Source organism: Chlorocebus sabaeus, chromosome 6 (genome assembly GCF_047675955.1).
Source record: "Chlorocebus sabaeus isolate Y175 chromosome 6, mChlSab1.0.hap1, whole genome shotgun sequence".
NCBI lineage: Eukaryota > Metazoa > Chordata > Mammalia > Primates > Cercopithecidae > Chlorocebus > Chlorocebus sabaeus.
In genome coordinates this window covers 14,835,406-14,851,661 of record NC_132909.1, presented here as the reverse complement: position 1 = coordinate 14,851,661, position 16,256 = coordinate 14,835,406, and the positions used below count along the sequence as shown (strand labels likewise).

Below are 16,256 nucleotides of genomic sequence, written 5' to 3'. Positions count from 1 at the left end.
AGTAGTCATGTCCTAGTGTTTTACGTGGTACCTCTTTTTCTATATATATATGGAAATAGGTACTGTTGAGGGGCACGTCCTTTGTGTCAGGTCCTGTGCTAAACACGTTACCTGTACCTCATTTAATTCACACAGTAACCCTGTCAGGTAGACATTATTTCCATTTTGCCAATGAAAAGACACAAGCTTAGAGTAGTGTAAAATCTCTCCTGGTGTCATATGGCTAGTAATAGGAGGATCTGAGATTTGATTCTAGGACTATTTGACCTCAAAGTTAATGATGATGGTAGTAATATAGCAGCTGACATTGCTTCGTCTGTGTGTGGCATCTTGTTTCATTGACTGCATGAAACCTTTAAAAGAATGGTATGAAGCAAGCTCTCTCCTACTTCAGGATATGAAAGAAGAACAAACTAAACCAAGCACAGTGACTGAAGGACAAAATACAGATTAGAGTGGATAAAAATAAAATGGAGAATGGAAAAAGAATACAGTAAATTAATAAAACCAATGTTGATTCTTCAAAGTAAAATCAACAAAATTGATGACCATTAACTAGACTGACTAAGAAAAAAAGAAGGAAGATTAAAATTACTAAAATCGGAAATGAAAATGGAGTCCAAGCGTGGTGGGTCATCTTTTAATCCTAGCACTTTGGAAGGTCACAATGGGAGGATTTCTTGAGGCCAGGTGTTTGGACCAGCATAGGTAACCTGGGGAGACCCTCCCTCTACAAAAAAAATTAAAAACCAATTAGCTGGGCATGGTGGCATGCATCTGTAATCCTAGTATCTTGGGAGGCTGAAGAAGGAGAAAAGCTTGAGCCCAGGAGGTTGAGGCTGCAGTAAGCCATAATCACACCACTGTATTTCAGCCTGGGCTGGCCTACAAAGTGAGAGCCTGTCTCTCTCTCTCAAAAAAAAAAAAAAAAAAAAAAAAAAAAAAAAAAAAAAAAAAAGCAAAGAAAAAGAAAAAAGAAAATGAAGTGAAGTGATTACTACCAATTCTAATAAAATGATGATTATGAAAGTACTATAAATAATTGTATGCCAATAAATTGGATAACCTAGATGAAATAGATAAATTCCTAGAAAAACACAAAACTATGAATAGAACTATAATCAGTAATAAGATGAATCAATAAAAGTATTTGATGAAATTCAGTATTTTTTCATAATAAAAGCATTCGAACTAAGAATGGAAGGAAACTATCTTAACATAAAGGTAATATGTGAAAAACCCAATGCTAACATCATACTCAATGGAGAAAGACTGAAAGCTTTCTCTGTATGAGCAGGAACAAGGATGCTGCTTTTGACAATTCTATTCAATGTAGTATTGAATTGTCTGGTCAGGAAAATTAGGCAAGAATTTTTAAAAAGACGTTCAAATTGGAAGAAAGGAGTAAAATAATTTCTGTTCGCAGATAACTTGAACTTATATGTAGAAAATCCTAAGATGGAACAAACCTATTAGAATTAATAAATGAATTCAGTAATGTTCCACAATACAAAATCAACATTCAAACATCATTTGTATTTCAACACACTAACCATGAACAATCTGAAGGGCAATTAAGAGAAAAATTTTAATTTGTATTAACATCAAAAAGATTAAAATATTTACGAATAAGTTTAACCAAAGAGGTGAAATGATAATACCTGAAATCCATAAAATATTGCTTAATGTTGACATCAATAAAATGAAAGACATTTTGTTTTCATGAATTAGAAGACACACTATTGTCAGGAAGACAATGCCACCCAAAATGAGCTGCAGATTCAATACAATTCCTATCAGAATCTCAGTGACATTTTTGCAGTAAAAGAAAAATCCGTCCTAAAATATATATTGAATCTTATGACTCTAAGAGACAAACAACATTGAAGAGGAACAATGAGGCTGGAGGACTCACACTTCCTGATGTCAGCATTTACTCCAAAGCCCCAGTAACCAATACAGTGTGGTACTTGCATAAAGGAGGACTTAGAAATTAATAAGATAGAACAGAGAGCCCAGAAAGAAATACTTGCATATATGGCCAAATGATTTTCATCGAGTGTGCCAAGATCGTTCAATGGGGAAAGGACAGTGTTCTCACCGAATGATACTGGAAAAGCTGGATATCCCAGGGCAAGAATGAGTGGAACCTTTACCTAGCATCATATACAAAAATAAACGCACAATAGATCAAAGATCTAAATGTAAGAGCAAAATCTACACAACTCTTAGAAGAAAACAGGAGAAAAACTTCATGATACTGGATTTCACAACGATTTCTTGGTTGTAACAACAAAAGCATAGGCAACAAATAAAATGGATAAATTGGACTTCATAAAAATCAAAATCTTTTATACATTGAAGAATACTATCAAGAAAGTAAAAAGGCAACCTATGAAATGAGAAAAATATTTGCAAATTATAAGTGTGATAAGAAATTAATTTCCAGAATACATGAAAAACTACAAGTTAACAACAGCAAACATCCAACAATCCAATTAAAAAATGAACAAAGGATTAAAATAGAGTTTTCTCCAAGGAATATATGCAAATATCCAATAAGCCCATGCAGAGTTCCTCAGCGTCATGAATACATAGAGATATACAAATCAAAACCACAATGTGACACCACCTCACACACTTTAGGATGCCTTTGATAAACAACAATGACAGCAATACAAAACAAGTGTTTTCAAATAGATGGAAAAATTGGAGCTCTAGTGCATTACTGATGGGAATGGGAAATGTTATAGCCACTGTAAAAAGTGGTGTGGCTGTTTCTCAAAAAATTAAACAACAAATTACCATTCGATCCAGCAATTCCACTTCTGGACATACTGCCTATAGAATGGAAAAAATTTGAACAAATATTTGCACATTGATGTTCAGAGAAGCATTACACACAATAGCCAAAAAACGGAAACAACGGAAAAGTCCACTGAAAGATAAGTGGGTAGGCAAATGAGGTATATCTCTACATCGAAATGTTACTCAACCTTAACAAGGAGTAAAATTCCAATACATCGTGCAAAGTGGATGAACCTTGAAGACATCATGCTAACTGAAATAAGCCAGACATGAAAGGATAATTATTCTATAATTCCATTTATAAAAGATAGAATAGCCAGTTACATAGAGACAGAAAGTAGAATGGTATGTGCTAAGGGATAGGGGGAGAAGTGAGAGTTACTGTTTATAGGGTACAGAGGTTTAATATGGTAAAAGGAAAAAGTTCTGGAAATGGATAGTGTGACAGTTACACAACACTAAATTGCACATTTAGAAATAGTTAATGATAAGTCTTATATTAGATACATATAAAGTGTCCTGGTAGTCTTACACTCTATAAATACACACTTTTTTCACTGTCCCTTTCCTGCCATGCAGAGCCCCAGAGATGAATCTCCCTATTTATTCAAGTGTGCATCACTCACTGTCCTCTGTGCTGTGTCCCACATGCAGTGTCCACAGCCTCATAGAGCCGGTGACTTCAGAGCCAGGACACAGCTCAAGAGTCTTCCCCGAGACTCCCTCTCTTCTTATTTCCCTGTAGCCTAGGCTTCACTTCAACTGGCAGCTCGATTTAGCCAAATTCAGGACAGGCCACCAGGGCTCTTTCTCCATACATGCTGGTCTCACCCCAGGTGGAGTCAGGCAGGGCCAGTCACCAGAGAAGCCTGGAGCAGAGAAGGCAGCAGTCTGAGCTGCTCCTCCCTCATCCAAGGGGCTTCCTCCTCTCATTTGACGGAAAATTGTGAGCTTGTTTCAAAGCCTCAGATGTTCCTTGTAGCTCATGGAGTAGGTAAAAGGAAACAAAGACGTGGCAGAAAGGGACGTGTTGGTGACAGCGAGAAGCAACATGACCTTGAGGACTCTCCTTCTTGTCCCGCTGTGAAGCCTCTTCCACCACATAGGGCTCAGGGCTGAGAAAGCCCCATCCCTACCCTTGTCAGACTGGACGGAATGTCAGCCATGAGAAAACAGGAAAACAAGGTGAAGAGAGTCTGTAGAGACAATTTGGGAGGGTTCAAAAGGAGAATTTAGGATTTGCTTATGTCCATTGGACACAGACTGGGAATAAAAATGTTTTCCTGACTCTTCTCTGAAAGCCAGATATACTCCACCTAAAACCCTATTGTCAATGATGCAGAGATCCACTTACCAGAGACTCTGATCGTCTTGAATGTGGAACGTTCGCTGCCAGTGGCTGAGTTACGAACAGAGCAATGATAGAGCCCGCTATGGTTTGTAGTAATTTGGGGGATATAGATCCTTGGTCCTGTTTGCAGAAACTTCCCATTTATCGTCCAAGTATACTCTGCCGGTGGATTAGAGTCCGCGAAGCATGACAAGTAGAGGTTTTGTCCTGAACGGTAGTCGGTCAATGAAGGGAAAATGCTAGGGATGTCTGGACCATCTGGAGTAAAGAGAATAAAGCCACAGATGATGTCGTCCAAGGGAAGGGGACGCTCCTGGTCTCTTAAATTGACACAGTGTCCCCCTGAGCCAAGACACACCCTCAAGTCCCAGCCAAACCCCTTCTGTGTTCACTGAGCCAAGGCCTGAGGTATTCACCTGTTTCTCCCATCACAGGCTGTAGCCCCCAAGTCTCCCATGACAAGAGCATCCCTTCCCCTTATATTCTTGGTTAAGGCTGCGCCTAACCAGGTTTTCCCAGGGCAGGGAGTCATGTCCCACTCGGGTGTCCAGAAATAAAATTGTCTGTAAGTGGACCTGAGACAGACTGAGATGTCTGGTCTCTGGTAGTTTGGATTTAAGCTGGTGGCCTGGCCCACAGAGGAAACAAAGATGCAGAGGACATCCAGGGTGACTGGGTCACTGCAGATGCTAGCAACTCGGTCCCATATTTCACATTCATAGGGTCCTGTATCATTTCCTGTGACATTGGGTAGAATGAGGATCCTGGTTTTACCGGGTTACTTTAGCCTGGGACAGACTGGGAGGCTCTGACCATTTACCCACCACATGTAGGTATAGTCCTGAGTCTTAGGTTCACAAGTTAAGGCTACAGCATTCTTATTCTAAATGGGGTGATGTTGTTGCTGGTGATGTAGGGCTTGGGCAGCTCTGCTGTGTGGACAGCAGAGAGAAGATTGTCCAGTGTGGCACCTTTGATTCCTCCACAGGCATCCTTCAATCAGAGTTGGCATCTCCCACCTCTCAGCCCTCCTGAGTCCTTGAAAGTCAATAGCTGGTGCATGTGTCACAAGACAGATGCATGATGATGATCTAAGGGCTCAAAGACTGTGAGGCCGCCTGCTCTGTCTTAGGGAAGCACAGACTTTCTCAAGTGTGAATTGAGCAGCAGTGTTGGGTCATGGACAGACACGTCAGTGGGAGTCACAGGCCCTGGTACCCCTCCCAGTCCCTCTCTAATCAACTGACTGGCTGGTTCACCTTGGGTTCCTTACCTGGAATGTGCAACTGCTGGGCCCCTTCCAAATTCCATCCTACTTTGCCCCCCTAGAGGTGATTTCTCTGCAGTTTCCATTGCCAAGGACATTCTAGAGATGAGTAATAATGGGACTTCCCATTGTCCTGAAACCCTGAAGATACTGAGCAGCCTGGCCTGGGACTGGATGTTTCAGCAGAAAGAAGACAGGGGAGACCAGAGTCAAGTCTGGAGGTCAGTTCAGTCATCAGGCAGTGGAGGCACAAGGTGGGGTAGTTTTCTACAGGGGTTTCATGATGACTTACTTGTTCCAGTGACCTCCAAAGATAGAGCAGAGTGCAAGGAGTGATCTAGAAAGAGTGAAGGGGTCAGGCAGGAGCTGGTGGCTTGGGAGCAGAACCATGTTCCCTGTTTTGGGTTCTTTAAGTTTCCTCTCCTTCTGCAGAGGACAGGTGAAGACCATATGGATCTTTCCAGAAACACATGTTGACATTTGCTGATGCAGAACGGACTGGTGGAAAGGGTGGGAATGAACTGCCAGAAATATGGTCCTCATGGACCATGTGTGTTTGATGGATATGAGACAAATTTGGGGAGAAATTTTGAATATTTTCTTTCATTGGAGCCTCTACTCTCTGATTCCATGGGTTTGACTAATCTAGGGACATCATGTAAGTGGATTCCAGAGTGAATCTGAGAAGAGACTGTTGGTTGCCAGAAACTGGGAGTTGGGAGAATCAGAAGTTGTTCATGGGTGAGCAGTTTCAGTTATGCAAGACGGGGAGGTTCTAGAGATCTGCTGTACAGCTTGATGCCTACAATTCTCACAAATTGAGTATTACTTATACATAAGACTTTGGGCAAAAAGTGTTTTGAATTTCTGACATTTCTTGATTCAGAAATATTTGTTGTGTAGTTACTGGTTTAGCATTCCAAATCTGAAGGATTCAAAATCTGAAATGCTCCAGTGAACATTTCTTTTCAGCATCAGATTAGTGCACCAAAGTGGGAGGTGATAAGCCAAATATATTCTTGCTCTTTTTTTTTTTTTCTTTCACCACATTTCTAGCTTGGTGATTAGGTTTTGGGCAATTCCATACTGGCCATGCTGCACTCGTATATTTTTGAGGGCTTTGGGATGTGAGAGAGGCTGATTGCTATTTTCTATGTCATCAAAAGTTTCCACCTTTTCATGGTTGCATCTTTTTCTCAGTGTCTCTCTTGTGGCCATCATTAATAAGAGCCTGTCAGGTCAGATTTAGGACAGATTTTTGTAATTCTGCAAAAAATGTTACTGGGATTCTGGTAGGAGTTGTGTTGAATCTGGAGCTCACTTTGGGTAGTATTGCTTTCCTAAAAATATTGATTCTTCCAATCCGTGAAAATGAAATGTCTTTCCATATATTGATGTCGTCTTTAATTTCTTTCAGTAATATTTTGTAGTTTTCAGGGTATAACCCTTTGACCTTTTTGGTTAAACTTATTCCAAAATATTTTATTCTTTTTGATGTTAATGTGAATGGAAATTCTTTCTGAATTTCCATTCACATTGTTCATTGTTAGTGCAAACTCTAAAGAATGATCTAGAATGAGTGAAGGGTACAGGCAAAAGCTGGTGGTTTTCAAGCAGAAACATATTCCCTGTCCTGGGATTTTGATTTTCTCTCTCCCTTTGCAGAGGACACACGGCTCTTCCCTGATAGCCAGATAGGCTTCACTGGAAAACATATTGCCAATGCTCCAGGGATCCACTTACCAGGGACTATGATCCTCTTGATTATGAGATTTGTTCCACCAGTGGCTGAGTTATGGATGAACCAGATATAGCACCCTCTATATGTTTTAGTGATTTGGGGCATAAAGAATACTTGTGCTGATTGCTGGAACATCCCATCAATCAGCCAAGAATGCTCTGCCAGTGGGTGAGAGTCTGTGAGACAGGAGAGCTTGAGGACTTCCCCTGTATGGTAATAGGTGTATGCAGAAGAAATGGTGGGGGCATCCAGGCCATCTGGAGCAAAGAGAATAAAGTCACAGGTGATGTTGTCAAAGGAAAGGGAAAATCCTGGTCTGTGGAAGGGCCACAGTGACCCTGTGAGCTAAGTCACATTAAAGTCCCAGCCAAATCCCTGCTGTGTTCACTGGTCTGGAACCTGAGGCACTAACCTGTTTTTCCTATCATAAGCTGTGGAAACTGATTCTCCCATGACAGGAGCAGCATTTCTCTCCCACTGTTGATCAAGTATAAGCCTACTCTTAGTAGTCATGGCCAGCTTTGATGTCCAGAGGTAAAAGTCTCTGTACTTGCACCTGAGAGGGACTGAGAGGCCTGGCCTCTGGCCATGTATATTTGGGATGGCAGCCTGGCTCACAGAGGAACAGAAGATACTCACAGAGGAGATTCAGGGTGACTGGGTCACTGCGGCTGGAACTCACTGGGTTCTTCATTTCACATTCATAGGGTCCTGTAGTATCCTTTGTGACAACAAATAGAATGAGGATCCTGTTGTTTTCGGACAACTGCAACGTGCGACTGTTACGGAGGCTCTTTCCATTTATCCACCACAAGAAGCTTACGTCCTGAGTGTCAGGATCACAGGATAAGATCACAGTCTCCGCGGCCTCCCTGGGGTTTAAGTTGCTGCTGGAGATGTAGGGCTTGGGAGTCTCCACTGTGCAAATAACAGAGAAGATTGCCCTGTGTGGCACCTTTGATTCCCCCAAAGACATTTTTCAATCAGAGATAGCCTTTCCCACCTCTCAGCCTACCCCAGTCCTTAAAAGCCCATGGCAGATGTGTGTGTTACAAGACAGATGCATGGCAATCTGAGGGCTCAGAGATTGTGAGGCTGCCTGCTTCATGTGGGAGAAGCACAGACTTTCTCAAGTGTGAATTGAGCAGCAGCGTTGGGTCATGGAAAGATATGGGACCAGCAGTCACAGCCCCTGGTGCCTCTCTGAGTCCCTCCCTCTCCAACTGCCTGGCTGGCCCACCTTGGGGTCCTCACCTGGAGCATGCAGTGCTGGAATCTTCTTAGTTTCAGTCTTACTTTGTCCCCCAAGGTATGCTTTCTCTGCACCTTCCCTTTCCAAGGACATCCTAGAGATGGATGATGGAACTCCCCATTGTCCTTAAACTTTGGGTACTGGGAAGCCTGGCCTGTGATTGTGTACTTCAGCAGAAATAACACAGGGGAGACCAGAGTCAAGCCTGGAGGTCAGTTCAGTCATCAGGCAGTGGAGCTACAAGTTGGGGCAGTATTCCCAGCTGTCTCATAGTGAACTGACTTGAGCCAGTGATCTCTAAAGATAGAACAGAGTCCATGGGATGACCTACAAAAAGTGAAGGCGACAAGCAAGAGCTGATAGCTTTGGACCAAGACCACGTTCCCTGTCCTGTATGCATGATGTTCCCTTCCCCCTGTAGAGGGCAGGTGATTACCATGTGTATCTTTCTAGAAATACATGTGGATGTTTGCAAATGCAGAACTGATTGTGGAAAGGCCGAACTTGAAGTGGTGATGGAAATCTGGCCCTCATGGACCACACGGGTTTGGTGGCTATTAGACCAATGTTTGGGAAGAAGTCTTGCGGATACTTTCTCTCATTAGACATTCTACTCTCTGATATTGTAAGTTTGACTACTTTATGTACCTCATCTCAGTGGATTCCAGAATGAATCGGAGAGTAGAATAATAGTTTCCAGGAGCTGGGGTTGGGGGAATAGGGCATTGTTCCGTGGGTGTGCGGTTTCAGTTACGCAGGATGAGGAGGTTCGGGAGATCTCCAGTACAGCTTCATGCCTATAGTTCATACAGATAAAGTGTTCCATACGCAGAATGCTTAAAACCAAGTGTTTTGGATTTCTAACTTTTTTTTATTTTGGAATATTTGCAGTAGATATTACTGGTTTAGCATCCTACCTCTGAAAAATTTAAAATCCAAAATGCTCCAGTGAGCACTTCTTTCTAGCATCACATCAGTGGTCGGAAGTGTTGGATTTTGGAGCATTTCAGATTTTGGATTTCTGGATTTGGGATGCTCAATTTGTAATATTGTAATTTTTCCATAAAATGTTGTCAGGAGTTTAGAACTCATGTTATGTTCTGACTCTAGTAACAAAACAAAAAAAGATTTGGGGGAAACATTAAAATGTTGTCATAAGTGGAAAGTTTTACTGATAGTCCAAACATCTAAGATCAATTGCTGGTAGTAGTATTTGTCTTGATACCTAATTAAATTTTAGGTGCGCCATGAATTCCAGCAGGATCACATGCTCAAAGAAAGATGCCAAAGATGATTTGAAATTAGCAAGTCCTTTAGTAGAGAGAGTCCCATTAAAAGGACAGAACTGGTCAGTTTGTCAATTACTTAAAGGGAGGAATGATGCTGAATTAAAAGAAGTGATGAGTGTTATGTTAGTAAATATAGAAAGAGCTCCCTGTTTCTAATTTCTGTGCAGAGTTAGGAAAAATGGGGAAGAGCCCAAAACAGGTATGTGAAATGCTTTCTTCATTTTCTCTCAACCTCAGGAAATACAACTCGAGTTTCAGTTTATGTGAATTAGGAAGAGTCCAAGTGAGACGCCAATGGCTCATGTGCCTCCCACACGAAGAACTCCAACTTATGAAAATGGCATCATCATGAGGAAACAATCATATGTGCCACAGGCAGTAAAACCACTAGATAGCAGCCACCTGGCCACCTCCAACAGGTCCCCAAAACCACCAGTATTCCTATTACGTGTGTGTTACAGACTTGGTAGTTGTCCCACAACTACAACATTTAAAAATTGCAATTGTCAATACAAAATGTTACATATGAAGTTGAAAATGTTGTTCCACTTTTTTTTCCATCACTCTTTTTGAACTTTCCTGTTTCAGTTTTGGGAGTTTCTATTGAAACATCCTCAAGTTAGGAATTCTTTCCTCAGCTGTGTGCACTCTACCAGAAAGCATCAAAAGCATTCTTCATTTCTCTAACAGAACTTTTCTTTTTTTTTATTTCTGAGGTGGAGTCTCGCTGTGTTGCCCAGGCTGGAGTGCAGTGGCACGACCTTGGCTCACTGCAAGCTCCGCATCCCGGGTTCATGCCATTCTCCTGCCTCAGCCTCCAGAGGAGCTGAACTACAGGTGCCCGGAAACACACCAGGCTAATTTGTTTGTATTTTTAATACAGACGGGGTTTCACCATGTTGGCCAGGATGGTTGTGATCTCCGGACATCGTGATCCACCCACCTCGGCCTCCCAAAGTGCTGGGATTACAGGCCTGAGCCACTGTGACTGGCCATCTCCGCGGGATTTTAACGAGTTGTTGACTTTTGAGTTTGTTCAGCTTTTTACTTACTCTTAAAAGTGAGTGACAAATTTGAAGCTTGTTATATGCCTGACAAGAAACCAGAAGTCTCTAGGAAGTGACTGGAGAATGTGAGCTCCATAGAAGGTGGAGGATGGAGTCACAAATGAAATGGGTGAAATCAGTCCATGGGCTTGGGAAACAGCAGGCCTGTCCAGCCTCTGACACCCTGGTGAGTCAGTGCAAAGATTACAACAGTGACAGCAAACAGGTATGGCTGACTCCATCTGGCATCTAGTCTCAGGCTGGCTGTCCTCACTCATTCCTGGACATAGGGCAGGATAACCATGGGAGGAATTTAGTTTATGGTTTAATTTTGAAGGAAGAATAATGTTTCCTCCATAAAACTAATACCCTTACTAGGCCCAGGGATTGCCTTTGTAAAACTGGTGAAGCACCATGAGAGTAAGATTATAGGAGGGAACTGAATTCTGCTCAAATGTAGGCACAGTTTCTATAATCTCTTACTGCTTAAATGTCATTTGGCTAGAGTTTACAAAATTTGTAACTAATTGCTGCTCGAGATAACATCACTATTGTAGAACCTGAGATTGGTCTTTTGAGATGTTTCTCATTCTTTGCATTCTGTCAACCCACTGACCTCATCCATACCCATGACCAATGACTCAGCCAGTCACGTGGTCCCCACCTAGAGTCAGATTCAAGCACAAACAGATCATTTCCCTCCGCCCGCATGACTCCATCCTCAAAAAATCAGCAGTACCCATTTTTACTCATGTGCCCCTGAAACTATCCTTGAAAATCTCTAACCCCTAATCCACTAGGGAGGCTGATTTGAGTAATACTAAACCTCCATCCTCCTGTTTGGCAGACTTGGAGTCATTAAAATCTTCATTTACTGCAAATCACCATCTGGATAAATTGGTTTTGTTTGTGCAGGAGGCCAGAAGAACTTGTCTGGGAATTATAAGAGTGGATGGAGGAGTTGTCTATCCATGTTCCATGGTCTTGTCCACAGAACAGCCTCACAAAGGAAAGAGCCTTGGATGGGGATACAGTGGGAGCTCATTCTTTTAGTGACCTGGGGACACTGGCTCAAGATGAAGCCTGGCAGTAGTGGCAACTCCGGATGATTTCTGTGCCTTTCCCATTTCCTGGGACGTGGGCCATTCCACAGTGTTAGCAGGAAGGGAATAGAACAGTCAGCCTAGTTAGAGGGAGTGTCTGGGGAAGGCCTAGGGGTGGAGGAAGAAGCTGTGCAGGACAGGGCTTGCCAGTTAGAATGAAGTGGGAGGAAGATGAGTGACACAGAGAAGCAGAGAGAGGCAGAGACAGCATGGCAGCGAACAGTGGGGCCTACAGTGACTTCAGAGACCCCAAGGACTAGGTGTCCCCATTTCCACAGTCCAGGACCAGGCAACCCTGAAAACTCTCCGGTGCCCAAGGAGCTGCAGAGTTACATGAGGTGGGGTGTCTTTAATGGCAAGAGGTTGTCGGGGGATGAAACATGGGTGTCAGCCTCTGAAGGAGAAGGGACAGGTGTGGCTAGAACCTCCTAGGATTCTATATCTGAGATCCAGTCTCTAAAGAGGTTATGGATCACTCTTTTCTTCATTCGATTCCTTCATTTGTTATGTGAGAGCACCTGAGTGTGTGTCTCTCACTGGGCCTGTGCTGGTGCAGGGCGTGAGTGGGGAAAGAACACAAGCTCCCTTCCTTTATCTTGTCATGCCAATGACATGGACACTTTGGGAAACAGGATTTCAGGTTCAGTGATAGGGGTTAAGATCTGAGAGGGAGGCCTGAACATTTTTTGCACTGACTCTGACAGTTGAGGCAGGTGATTTAGTTCTGGAGTGCAGACTAATCAGCTGACCATTTGCTCTCACTCCTCTGAGGTTTGGATGCCTCAGAAGAGAGGATTTGAGCCAATAAATGACTATGGGGTCCTTGGAACCCAATGATTCCTCACTTCTGGTGGAGGAGAGGATGGGTCTGTGGCTCCAGACAGACCTCATGTGACCCTGATCTGCCTTTTGTGTTTGTGTGACTCTGGTTCAGTGACTGTGCCTTCCTGTGCCTCAGTTTTCTCTCAGTCATAAAAGCGAAATGGCAAATGGACTGTGGCTTTTCATGCTATCTGTGAATACATTGTAAATTCTTCACAGTCACCAGACCTAACGCTTGGCACAGTGGAGGTGTTCACACAAACAGCATTTATTATTATTCACTCCCATGAGAGAGCACCTTTAGGTCAGACCCCTGTGGACAAGCTGCTGCCAGGTACTTTTCTCTCTTCTGTTTCTGCTTCTGGGGACATTAGACTTTCTATGGAGTGTTCTAAGCCTCACAAGGCAGTTGACTGATGGCCTAGAAAGCTTGTCTTTCTGTCCTCTCCGCTCTGAGTCTCAGGTGAAGAAAGCTCTGTCCTTGCCCAGATGAGGCTCTGAGGGCAGAGCCCTGGCAGTGAGCAGCTCCAGGAGACACAGTCCTCAGACAGCTGGTAAATGCTTGGTCCCAGTAAGCCCTGCCACAACCCAGCCCTGGCACAGGCTCCTCAGCTTTATCTGGAGTAAGGATTTAGGGACAGGGGTCTGGGGTTGAGGCTTCTAGGACTGAGCTTCTCTGAGAGTATCTCATGAGGCCTCTTAGGCAAAGCCCTACTCAGTTCTCCAGGGTTTTTTTTTTCAGGGACAAGTTTATGAAGAGGACATGAGGTTCTTGGCTGAGACTGATCTCCTCCTGCTGAGCACATCACCCATCAGACTGTCCTTCCTGTGCAGCAAGTGTCTGCAGGGTCTGGAGGCAGGAAAGGAATTCTGATCTGTTGAAGTTTGTCTCCTCTGTGTGTGTCCTGCACTAAATGCCAAAACCCCAACATGGGACATAATGCAGAGAGGGACACAGGCACAGTCTAGGTCTGACAATCCTGTGTGTGCAAAGTAGAAGTGACCCTCACCCCGACACCCAGGGATCATGTGGAATCACTCACGGTATAAGGTGTAATGTCCAGTTATTCCTTCAGTCCTATCACCTCGCTTTATGATTTGTATGGTGTAGGATCCTGTGTCGTTCCGGGTGACATTCTGGATCAGCAGGGATGCATTGGAATATACTGTTTCTCGTCCACTGTATGCAGGCCCAAATATAATTGTTTCAGTGTCTATCACATATGATGTAATGTAATGGTGGTGGTCCGTTATTTGCCCTTTGTACCAGCTGTAGCCAGTAAGATTCTGGGGCAAATTGTGGACAAGTAGAAGAACATCCTTCCCCTCGGAAACTTTGGTTGGCTGGGCTTCAACTGTGACTTGAGCAGTGGTGGGCGGGTTCCAGAAGATTAAAAGTGATGCTAGGAGGTGGAGAGAGCATCGGTCAATATTGAGACCTATGTATGGGGGTGAAAGCTTTGGGCCCTGGGTCCTGAGAAGATCTCTTCAATCATCAGCCTTGAAGCTACACACACACCCCACTAGGACATTAGGACGCACACACACTGCTTTGTGTGTGTGTGTTTGTGTGTGTGTGTGTGTCCTACTGTCCTACTGGGTGAAGGTCAGCAGCATGACCCCCATTCCTTCAACCCTCTGACCTTGGCATTTTTGTTTGGAATCCTCTTCCCCAGGGATCTTCATGGCTCCCTCCACAACACCCTCAGGTCCTGCTTACATCAGGGCATCCTTAGACTTCTTTCCTGATACTTCCGTCAGAGACCCTGGGTCTTCCTTTTCTGACCTTTCCCTGCTCTGCTCCCTCCAGAGCACTTGTCAACACCTGACCTCACATTCTAGATCTCTTTGCATGTCTGTCTTCCTCCCCATGACCGTGTGCGCTCCATGAGGACAGTGACTTTTGTGATCTTGGTTGCATCCCAGTGCCTGGAACAGGCTGCAGACTTCTGTAGATGTGAGAGTTCCCAGGGCCCTCCATGCCTGGGTTGTTTCTTTTTTTCTTTCCTCAATTGTTGAGGTTTTTTGCTGAGGACAGTGTTTCATGCCCTGCTTATATTTTCATTTGAAGTGTCATCTCATAATAGTTATTATTATCATTTTACAAAATGTGATGTCCAGTGCTGATTAACCAGGAAAACAGAACACTTGAGATTTTCCTACCTCTTACCAATTCTGGTTCAATGTGATTCTCCTGTTTTAACCCCTGTCCCTCTTTGGTGTATTTTCCCCTATCCAGGCTACAACAGAGCCTTCTTTCCTGTTTTTTGTTTCTTCCTTCTTTCTTTCTTTCTTTCTTTTATTTTTTTGAGATGGAATCTCGTACTGTCGCCCAGGCTGGCGTGCAGTGGTGCGATCTCGGCTCACTGCAACTTCTGCCTCCCAGGTTCATGTAAATTTCCTGCCTCAGCCTCCCAAGTAGCTAGGATTACAGGAGCACACCACCACACCTGGCTAATTTTTTGTATTTTTAGTAGAGACTGGGCTTCACTGTGTTGACCAGACTGGTGTTGAACTCCTGAACTCACAATCCACCCACCTCACCCTCCCAAAGTGCTGGCTTCTTTTATTTCTTAGAACGCCGTCCTGTCCAGGAAACCCCATCCAATCACTCTGCTTCCTCCTCCTGTCCTCTCCCAGGGAGTTCTCTCCTCACCTGTGAGCAGGAGCTCCTTCCAGGTGATGTGCAGTGTGCAGGGAGGGGCTGAGAGGGGCCCCATGTCCTTTGCTGCCTGCGTGTTCTCCTCTGTGGAGATAAGCCTGGTATCCAGAAACTTTCTGAGCACAGCTGTCAGCTGTGCTGTCCTTCCTCCTTCTGTGCTGAGCCTCTTCCCGGGGCAGGAGCACTTCTCAGGCTCATGGGTGGGGTCTGTGCCCAGGACACCTCTCTGTCCCCTCCCCTCTCAGTCTTGCCTCCTTGTCCCTCCTTGTCTTTTTCCTTTTGTCTGTATGTCAAGTCCCTGGGAATTGTGGAGGCCTCTGTCTATTTCAGCAGTGATTCTGTCACCACATCTCGATGCACACTATGTGCAGAAACACAAACACATACACAAAAGAGACACGCACAGACACACACAGTCACACACATACCCTGTAGGTTGGGCAAACACAGTTCTGGGCCTCAGCCTCCTGCTGTCCCCATGGCTCTGGGTTTGGGTGCACATTCGTGTCCTTTGCCCTCTTTCATCCCCATCTGGCTCTCCCCTTCAGTGCAGGAGGTTAGAGCTGCACCAGATCCCTGTCACAGGGACACCCCATTGTTCTGTGGGTGAGCTGTGTGTTGTCTGGTGACAGGGACCCTTCCTTTCTCTAATTGTGTCTAGCTTGGTTGCAGCTTCCAAGGTTGGACATTCAGGACCTGGGTGTCCTAGAGGAAACTATGCTTCCTGGAGCTGTGCAGAGTGAATCTCTCATGCCTCTTAGGAGGAGAGGCCTGTGGTGGTTGTTCAGTGGGGGCTGTGAGTCCCATGGTCAAAGGGACAGTTCTCAGTCACTTTATTGCTCTCTAGTGGCTGAGCTCAGGGTTTCCTATTTCTTCCTGACCATCTTTGGTGTCCTCTTTTTCTGTCCAGCTGAT

At 44.2% G+C, this 16,256-nt stretch overlaps 1 pseudogene; it reads right to left on the bottom strand.

The window, feature by feature from the left end:
• Positions 1-300: 300 nt before the first annotated feature.
• Positions 301-15,399, bottom strand: LOC140711835 (pregnancy-specific beta-1-glycoprotein 7-like; annotated as a pseudogene).
• Positions 15,400-16,256: the final 857 nt, after the last annotated feature.